This window comes from Rutidosis leptorrhynchoides, chromosome 1 (genome assembly GCF_046630445.1).
Source record: "Rutidosis leptorrhynchoides isolate AG116_Rl617_1_P2 chromosome 1, CSIRO_AGI_Rlap_v1, whole genome shotgun sequence".
NCBI lineage: Eukaryota > Viridiplantae > Streptophyta > Magnoliopsida > Asterales > Asteraceae > Rutidosis > Rutidosis leptorrhynchoides.
The window spans coordinates 398,229,379-398,241,230 of NC_092333.1; positions in this window are offsets into that span (position 1 = coordinate 398,229,379).

The following is an 11,852-nucleotide window of genomic DNA, read 5'->3' on the forward strand; positions in this document are numbered from 1 at the left end:
TGAAAATTCGAAGTTGACTTGCTGGAGCTGTGACAAAACTGGCTACTTTGAAAAGGGATTGAAAAGTTATTTTTGGTAATAAATACCAAAAAATCTGACCCAGATACGTGTTAAACTTCTACTTAGGTTCCGGGAGTTTTCCAGATGTATGACTATATGCATAAGTCTTTCTTTTTGTAGGTAACATGTGGTTGGATCATCCTCTCGATTGTTTCTTAATTGAGGTGTTTTCAAGAATCATGAAGGGTTTGGATGCAGATAGTAATCGTCCATATACCTATGATGTTCTAAAATTTTGAATGATACGAATATTTTTCTGGATTTTATGAATAGAAGTGATGTGCTATCACATTTTTGAAGTCAAAGTATAGATTTGAAAGATGTAGGGATTTAAGAGTGATGTCTCCTGTTAAATCTTGACTTGAATTTTGATCTATCAAAATCAGAATATGTAATCGAATTTGGATGAAAATGATTGTTTCGGATTTTTATGAAAGAATGTATATTGTTGTGAAAGTAGTGAGTATAGTTGATGATTTACTGAATCAGAATCGAAGAATGTAACATATTAATTGTGAATTCATATATCTCTCGGGTATTACCTACCCATTAAAAGTTTCACAAATAATATTTTGTACAAGAGAATTTTCATTACAGTCTTTATAAAAATATATGTATATTTTCTTCAGATGTAATACATAGTTAATGAGTTAATACTAAATTAAACTCATTTGATTTTTGGCTGGAATTTGAAATGAATAATCTCTAAAACTTAGAAATTTCGTAATCTTCGCATATTATTTCTTCAACGTAAATGAAATTATGAATCAATACTTCATTATTCATTTTTATTGATATTTCCTCGGTGAATGATGTTGGTGCTCGTGGAATTCTTGTGAACTTCACAAGGCACGAATAATGATTCCTAGAAAGTTTCGAATACATCGAAAAGGAAAGTGTAAAATCAAACATGTATTTGAATAATACACTTGGGTTATTATGAAATGGAATCTATTGAGTTGAAGCAGAGAGTATAGTTAACGATTGTTAAGTCATTAACAAAGGATGTATGTCGTAGCATATTAGTAATATGAATTAACCGAGTAGTATCTACCCTTTTTCAATTCATACATAATAGTTTAGTTTGAACAGATATATTATGGTTTCAAAAATTCATATAATATATAAATTTTCTGGGCATAATGAGTTAATACTTCCATAACTCATTATTTCAATATACCCATTGGTGATTGTGGTGTCGATATCGTCGGTGGTTATGGAGCTGGTGTAGCTTGTGGTGTTACAGATGTTGCTGGTGTGGGTGATACTGATGGTGATGCTGGTGTTACTTTTGGTGGCACTTGTGTAACAAGTCTAGTTTTTAATTCACGCTCCATTCTTGTCAGGGTTTTTATTCTCTCTTATTTCTATCCATTCATCTGATTTGCGGTTTGAATAAATAATATCTAAGACTTTGGAGATTACATAACACATAATGTTTCTCCAATGAAGTTATGAATCAATACTTCATCGGTTATTGTTGTTGGTACTCATTGGTATCTATGATGCATATGACGTTGTTGCTCGAGGTACAGATTGTGATGTCGAGGTGTGGGATGCGGATGTTGTTGTTGGTTGTAGTGGTACTGTTGGTGTTGATGATGGTGGTAATGTTGATGCCGGTGATGCTGCTGGTGCTTGTAACCTTTGCACCATATTTTCCAAAGCCACTACCCGAGCGCGAAGCTCGTTGACTTCTTCTATTACACCGGGATGATTGTCGGTTCGGACGAGCAGATGAATAAGATCTAGAATGTGAGATAGTATATAATTGTGACAATATACTCTGGAAATGAGAGAGAAAATGGTGTTTCGAACAGGTTCGCCGATAAGTGCTTCAGGTTCTTCGCCAAGAGGGAAATGTGGTGGATGGAAGGGATCACCTTCTTCTTGTCTCCAATGATTAAGTAGGCCACGAACCCATCCCCAATTCATCCAGAATAGATGATGACTAATCGGTTGATCCATTCCGGTTACACTGCTTTTCGAGCTCAGGTGAATATCCATATCGGAATAGCTGTCGGAATCCGATGAACTTGAACCGGTTGAAGGATCCATCTTGTACAGAGTAGGGAAAAGATTTTTGAAATGAAATAAATTATAGGACTAGTTTGGTATTCCTCAATACATAATTTACATATGTATTTATAATACCAGAATCTCATAAGTTACGGAGGATTTTATGGAAGATGCTAGACAGAGTTTATTGTAATAGATATGCTTAAGATATAAAATTTGTCTATACACTATCTATGCAATAAATGCAGTAAGAAGCGTCTAGACTTGAGATGATACGCAGGTAATTTCCGACAAGAAATGATAAGCAAACTTTTGATATGTAGACATGACCGAAGTCCAGACTCACTAATGCATCCTAACAACTATCAGTTAGACACACTAATGCAAGACCTGGTTCGCTAAGACCACCGCTCTGATACCAACTGAAACGACCCGTCCATATTACTATAAATTCGGTACGTTACTCATTGGTCCCATAGCGAGGTATTTGACCTCTATATGATACGTTTTAGAAAATATTGCATTCGTTTCATAAAAAGCACAGCTTTATTATACATAATGCATGTTTTAAACAATTGGGCGATTATATAAGGAATAATCCCCATAATACATCGGTTTTCAAATACTACACACTTGACATAACAGTCCAATATAATACATGACAAAGGTTTTATTGAATGCAACACTTTATTTAATTAGAAGCATGAGACTCCAGGCACAGCTTGCTCAGATTATGCAACAGCAAAAGTTCTTAAGGACCTGAGAATAAACATGCATAAACAGTCAACACAAAGGTTGGTGAGATATATAGGTTTAGCATCGATATAAATATAGACCACAAGATTTCATAGTTATAAATATATGTACACTCGCAAGTGTATAAAAGTATTCTATAAGTTGTTGAGCACTTAGGTAACCATACTTAACCATTAATGTGGCATATTCCCTTTATTATGAAATCTCCCTACACTGTACCAAGTGTAGTAAAAACGAAGTACTATGCAACCGTTTACGATACTAGAGCGACTAGCCCGGTTGAGGTTGTCAAACCCGATAGATCTATCAATAGGATTCGCGCTTACATGTACTTACAACATATAAATATTAGTTACCAAGCTATTAGGGAAGATATGCAAGGTGGTACAACTCAACGTAGAATATATTTTAAGTACTTGTGTCCATGGCGTAAAACATAAAATGCATGTATTCTCATCCCAAAATATTTTTAGAGTTTAAAAATGGGACTATATACTCACGGTAGTAAAAGTATATTAATAATAAGTTTTCAGCTTATTAAAAATATGGCCGTCGTCCTTGGATTCACGAACCTTGATTTTGAAGCTTGAACTTACTAGAAATAGATGAAGAACAAAGAAAGGGATACTAGAACTATAGAGAGTATGTGTGTGTAAGTAAACATGATGTTAAAATTAGAAAATGAAATGGTAAAAATTTGATCAAATATGGTGTCTTTATATACTAGTTGTAATTTGCCATTTTGTGAAAAATATCTAGTATAAGTTAAAAACCATTAGGTAATGCATGACATATTATTCCATTATTGAAAATTTCTATTGGTATATACCAATTGTAAGTACTTCTAGAAGCTGTGTATAATACGGGTAAAAATACCGTATGAATGCGAGTAGAATTCTTTGAGGAAATTGAACGGAAATACGAGTATAGCTATCCTTTATATGTATTGGTATATTATAAAGTGTATTCAATACTTGTAAGGATGTATTTACACTCGTAATACATTATATGTAAATACATTTTCACATAAGTTAATTACGTCGTTTAAATAGTAATATATATATTTGTTGAAAACTTTTTAAATTAGTAGTATGAAAATATATATATAATACTTTGTTAATATACTTAATGAGATATTTAATTATCATATTTTCAAGTTAAATATATATAAATCCATATATATACACAATAATTAAACAATTAAATAATTAAATCAAGTTATGACGTTCGTGAATCGTCGGAATAAAAGGGTGATCAAAAGCTTGTGTAAAACTCTTTCCGGAGGTTCAAGATTTATTAAAATTCATTGTTTATCAAGTCGGAATTATATAAAGATTTAGTTTAAATTTGGTCGGAAATTTCCGGGTCGTCACAAATGGATTTATAGTGAAATATCCGACAGAGCAAGCAAAACAGATTATCGCATTTAATCAAAGCGGATTCTAATTTCCTTAATTACCGAAGAACCAAATCTTATTACGAAGATTTTCTCTAAATCCCTTTAATTCCGAAAATCAACCGTGACTACGTCACCGGTTAAGACGAACTAACATTTACTCATTCCCCTCTTTTGTGATAACTTCACTCGTACTCTTCACATAAACGAATTGTTTTATCCATATTACTCAAATATGATAAAATTCTATTTATCAACTCATATTCGTCAAGAAAACATTCTTATTTTTATCCATGACAACCTCGATCAAATTTCGGGGACGAAATTTCTTTAACGGGTAGGTACTGTGACGACCGAAAATTTTCGATCAAATTTAAACTTAATCTTATTTTGAAAATGACACAATAAGCAAAGTCTGTAATGTTGAAGTCTCAAAAACTTTGAACTGTGTTCATGTATACATTTGACCTTTGACTATTCCTGACGATTCACGAACAATTGTTGTTTATAAATAAATATGTATATATACATAATATAGTATATATAATAATTTGAAATTATAAAATGTAATTTAAACATTAAAACTAAATATGTAAGATAAGATATAAACTAATTAAATTATACTTAAATTGAATTTTTATATAAATATTGGATTTCTATAGAAAATTAATATAATATGTATATTGTAATATATATATATATATATATATATATATATATATATATATAATAATTTAATACTTAATGTAAGTTACTATATAGATAGTCATTAAAAAATTTCATAATTAATAAACTGTTTACACAAGTTAAGAATATAGTCGTTATAATAACTTTATTATTATTTTCATTAATACTAATATCAATATCAATATTAGTTTTATGTATGTATTATAATTGTAACTTAAATATTATCAGTTATTATAATTGTTATTATTATGTATTGTATTATAATTATTATTAGTATAATTATTATTAAGAATTATAAATATTATGATTATTGTTATCATTGTTAATATCACTGGTATATTATAATGAGTAGTAAAATTCTGATTAAGATTATTATTATTTATAATTATCATGATCATTAAAATCATTACTATCATAAATATTCTTAGAAAATAATACAATTATTTATATGTATCATTAATAATATCATTATTATCATTCTTATTAATTATTATTAATAAACTTATTAAAATTATCATTTTGGTTAATATTAATGTCATCATATTATTATTTATTATTATTATCATTTTTTTATTTATTATTATAAGTACCTTAGTAATAATAATTAATATAATTATTATTAATTATTATTAATCTTATGACTCATGCATTTAATTATTATTAAAAATTTAATATATAAATTATATAAAAAAGAAAAAGAAAAAGAGAGTACGAATCGGTTGAGTGTCGATTTCCAAGCTGTACATGATTTTTGTAATGGTTGGATTTTATTACAAGTCCTTCTCAATCACTATTAAAAAGTTGAAATTGTTCATGTATATATACAACTGCAATTGAGATAGAATTAAGACAAAAAGAAATAAAAAAAAGTGTCGTTCTTCAGTTCTTGATTAATTTTTCTAAAAACTCGATTTTTAAACGAATATCAAAATCTATTAATGCAATTTTTTTAGGAACCGTTTATGTAATCTATCTGTGAAATTTCATAATTCAATTCCTCATATTGAGTTATAATTTTGGAGTCAAAGGTTCAAACAAAAAAGGTCAAATGATTTTAAATCCCTAAAATTCGTGAGTTGTAGTTTGATTCAGGTCATAATGATGATTGTCGAGTGTCTCCATGTTGATAAGAACCATTTTTCATGAAGGTGTCGAAGTCCGAAAACACCCCAATCTCAAAATCCATTTTATGTTTTTCATTTTTTTTCTTCGAAGAACTGCTACTGCAGTTTAAAAAAAGAATTTTTTTTATTTAGGTTCTGTAATAATTAAGAAGATCTTAACCCATGATTTATGTTTGTAAGTAAGTTTTAAATCATGATTTAGCAATTCGTTTCATGATTATGATTCTGTTTTGGATCGACTGATTTATAAGAAGGAGGAAGAGAACAAATAACTAATACGGGTTATAATTAAATAAAATGGGTTTATTTCAGAAAACATAACTGGTTCGATAGTTAAGAGGTGATTCGAGTGAGCGGGAGGTCTCGGGTTCGATTCCAGTTGAGAGCATTCTTTTTACTTTTTAAAGAGGGTATACATTCTATTTTTATATCTATTATTATTATTATTTTTTATTATAAATATTATTATTGTTATTATGATCATTATTATTGCTATTATTATTATAATTGTTATTATTACTATTACTATCATATTTACAAGTATAGCAATCAATAATATTATTAATTAATAGTATAACTATTATTATTATTACTTGTTATGAATATTATGATGATTATTATTATTATTATTATTATTATTATTATTATTATTATTATTATTATTATTATTATTATTATTATTATTATTATTATTATTATTATTATCATTAAGTAATATAAATTGTTATCATTTTCGTAAATATTAGTGACATATTTTTTTATAAATAATAAAATTGTTAATATGGACACAAGTAATATTGTTATAACGAATATTATTATTATTATGTAATTACTAAAATCAATATCATGACTATCATTAACAATAAAATCAATATTTTTACAAGTATTATTATTAATATCATCATTAGTATTGCTATGATTCTTATTATAATTATTATTATAAGAATATTACATACAAGTATGAAGATATCATATTAACCATCTTTATATAAATATTCATATATAACAAATTAGGAATTTTTAATATATATAAAAAACTATATAAATAATAATCATTTTTAAATATATGTACAAATTAAATAAATAATATATAAAGACATAATATATGAAATTGTTCGATTACGATTATATGTATTAATAAATATACAAATGATATAGGTTCGTGAATCCAAGGCCAACCCTGCATTGTTCAGTATCGTAGTGCGAATATATTTACTACAAAATATTGTATTGTGAGTTTCATTTGCTCCCTTTTAAATGCTTTTGCAATATATATTTTTGGGACTGAGAATACATGTGCTGTTTTTATAAATGTTTTACGAAATAGACACAAGTACTTAAAACTACATTCTATGGTTGGATTATTAAACCGAATATGCCCCTTTTTAGTCTGGTAATCTAAGAATTAGGGAACAGACACCCTAATTGACGCGAATCCTAAAGATAGATCTATTGGGCCCAACAAGCCCCATCCAAAGTACCGGATGCTTTAGTACTTCGAATTTATCATGTTCGAAGGGAGTCCCAGAATGATGGGGATTTTCTATATGCATCTTGTTAAGGTCGGTTACCAGGTGTTCACCATATGAATGATTTTTATCTCTTTGCAGTTTGCGAAATGCCTGATATGAGATGTATATTTATGGAAAATGAAAATCTTGTGAAATGTCCCGTTCATATTGATTATAAACGTTCCATATTAATTGATTTCGTTGCGAGGTTTTGACCTCTATATGAGAAGTTTTTCAAAGACTGCATTCATTTTTAAAATAACCATAACCTTTATTTTTTTCAATAAAGGTTTTAAAAAAAACATTACGTAGATTATCAAATAATGATAATCTAAAATATACTGTTTACACACGACCATTACATAATGGTTTACAATAGAAATATATTCCATCGACATATGTTTCTTGAATGCAGTTTTTAAACAATATCATACAAACATGGACTCCAAATCTTTTTCTTATTTTAATATGCAACAGCGGAAGCTCTTAGTATTCACCTGAGAATAAACATGCTTTAAACGTCAACAAAAATGTTGGTGAGTTATAGGTTTAACCTATATATATCAAATCGTAATAATAGACCACAAGATTTCATATTTCAATACACATCCCGTACATAGAGATAAAAATCATTCATATGGTGAACACCTGGTAACCGACATTAACAAGATGCATATATAAGAATATCCCCATCATTCCGGGACACCCTTCGGATATGATATAAATTTCAAAGTACTAAAGCATCCGGTACTTTGGATGGGGTTTGTTAGGCCCAATAGATCTATCTTTAGGATTCGCGTCAATTAGGGTGTCTGTTCCCTAATTCTTAGATTACCAGACTTAATAAAAAGGGGCATATTCGATTTTGATAATTCAACCATAGAATGTAGTTTCATGTACTTGTGTCTATTTTGTAAATCATTTATAAAACCTGCATGTATTCTCATCCCAAAAATATTAGATTTTAAAAGTGGGACTATAACTCACTTTCACAGATATTTCCTTCCTCGGAAATAAGACTTGGCCACGGATCGATTCACGAACCTATACAAATATGTACATATATATCAAAGTATGATCAAAATATAATTACAACCATTTTTATTATGTTTTAAAGATTTGAGTGTATTAAGTCAGCTGTCCTCGTTAGTAACCTACAACTAGTTGTCCACAGTTAGATGTACAGAAATAAATCGATATATATTATCTTGAATCAATCCTTGACCCAGTGTATACACGTCTCAGGCTAGATCACAACTCAAAGTATATATATTTTTGAAATCAACCTCAACCCTGTATAGCTAACTCCAACATTACTGCATATAGAGTGTATATGGTTGTTTCAAATAATATATATACATGGGTCGATATGATATGTCAAAACATTTGCATACGTGTCTATGGTATCCCAATATTACATAATATATTAGAATACATGTATAATACAATATAAGTTAGCTAGGATATGATTTGTATAGATTTGTTAAACATTTCCCTTAGCTAAAATAATCAAAAAATATCCAATCTTGTTTTACCCATAACTTCTTCATTTTAAATCCGTTTTGAGTGAATCCAATTGCTATGGTTTAATATTGAACTTAAGTTTATGAATCTATACATAAAAAGTATAAGTTTATAGTTGGAATTACAGGTTACAAGTCATTTTTGTAAAGGTAGTCATTTCAGTCGAAAGAACGACGTCTAGATGACCATTTGGATATAGTTTCATGTTCATAAAAAAAAAATCATTTTCCCAAAATAACAACTTTTAAATCAAAGTTTATCATAGTTTTTAATTAACTAACCCAAAACAGCCCGCGGTGTTACTACAACGGCGTATATCCGGTTTTACGGTGTTTTTCGTGTTTTCCGGTTTTAAATCATTAAGTTAGCATATCATATATATATATAGAACATGTGTTTAGTTGATTTTAAAAGTCAAGTTAGAAGGATTAACTTTTGTTTGTGAACAAGTTTAGAATTAACTAAACTACGTTCTAGTGCTTACAAGTTTAAACCTTCGAATAAGATAGCTTTATATGTATGAATTGAATGATGTTATGAACATCATTATACCTCAAGTTTTCTGGATAAAGCTACTGGAAATGAGAAAAATGGATCTAGCTTCAAAGGATCCTTGGATGGCTTGAAAGTTCTTGAAGCAGAATCATGACACGAAAACAAGTTCAAGTAAGATTTTTACTCGAAATAAGATTGTTATAGTTGTAGAAATTGAATCAAAGTTTGAATATAAATATTACCTTGAATTAGAAAGATAACCTACTATAAATAACAAAGGTTCCTTGATCTTAGATGATTACTTGGAATGGATTAGAAAGCTTGGAATTAGACTTGCAAACTTGGAAGTATTCTTGATTTTTATGAAACTATACTTATGGAATTTATGAAGAACACTTAGAACTTGAAGATGGAACTTGAGAGAGATCAATTATATGAAGAAAATTTAAGAATTAAAGTGTTTTTAGGTGTTTTTGGTCGTTTGTATATGGATTAGATATAAAGGATATGTAATTTTGTTTTCATGTAAATAAGTCATGAATGATTACTAATATTTTTGTAATTTTATGAGATATTTCATGCTAGTTGCCAAATGATGGTTCCCACATGTGTTAGGTGACTCACATGGGCTGCTAATAGCTGATCATTGGAGTGTATATACCAATAGTACATACATCTAAAAGCTGTGTATTGTACGAGTACGAATACGGGTGCATACGAGTAGAATTGTTGATGAAACTGAACGAGGATGAAATTTTAAGAATTTTTGTTAAGTAGAAGTACTTTGATATGTGTCTTGAAGTCTTTCAAAAGTGTATGAATACATATTAAAAGTATATACATTTTAACTGAGTCGTTAACTCATCGTTAGTCGTTACATGTAAATGTTGATTTGAAACCTTTAAGTTAACAATCTTGTTAAATGTTGTTAACCCAATGTTTATTATATCTAATGAGATGTTAAATTATTATATTATCATGATATTATGATATATTAATATATCTTAATATGATATATATACATTTAAATGTCGTTACAACGATAATAGTTACATATAAGTCTCGTTTCGTAATTCTTGAGTTAGTAGTCTTGTTTTTACATATGTAGTTCATTGTTAACACACTTAATGATATATTTAAATATCATTTTATCATGTTAAATATGGTGTATCAATATCTTAATATGATACATATATATTTAATAGACGTTATCATACCGATAATCGTTATATATATCATTTCGAGTTTCTTAACTTAGTAATCTCATTTCTTATGTATATTACACATTGTTAATATATTTAGTGAGATACTTACTCATCATAATCTTATGTCAACCATATATATATATATATATATATATATATATATATATATATATATATATATATATATATATATATATATATATATATATATATATATATATATATATATATATATATATATATATATATATATGTCTATATATATAGCACAACATGTAGTTTTTACAATTTTGTAACGTTCGTGAATCGCCGGTCAACTTGGGTGATCAATTGTCTATATGAAACTTATTTCATTTAATCAAGTCTTAACAAGTTTGATTGCTTAACATGTTAGAAACATTTAATCATGTAGATAACAATTTCATTTAACATATATAAACATGGAAAAGTTCGGGTCACTACCGTACCTACCCGTTAAATAAATTTCGTCCCGAAATTTTAAGCAGTTGGAGGTGTTGACGAATCTTCTGGAAATAGATGCGGGTATTTCTTCTTCATATGATCTTCTCATTCCCAGGTGAACTCGGGTCCTCTACGAGCATTCCATCAAACCTTAACAATTGGTATCTTGTTTTGCTTAAGTCTTTTAACCTCACGATCCATTATTTCGACGGGTTCTTCGATGAATTGAAGTTTTTCGTTGATTTGGATTTCATCTAACGGAATAGTGAGATCTTCTTTAGCAAAACATTTCTTCAAATTCGAGACGTGGAAAGTGTTATGTACAGCCACGAGTTGTTGAGGTAACTCAAGTCGGTAAGCTACTGGTCCGACACGATCAATAATCTTGAATGGTCCAATATACCTTGGATTTAATTTCCCTCGTTTGCAAATCGAACAACGCCTTTCCAAGGTGCAACTTTAAGCATGACCATCTCTCCGATTTCAAATTCTATATCTTTTCTTTTAATGTCGGCGTAGCTCTTTTGTCGACTTTGGGCGGTTTTCAACCGTTGTTGAATTTGGATGATCGTCTCGGTAGTTTCTTGTATTATCTCCGGACCCGTAATCTGTC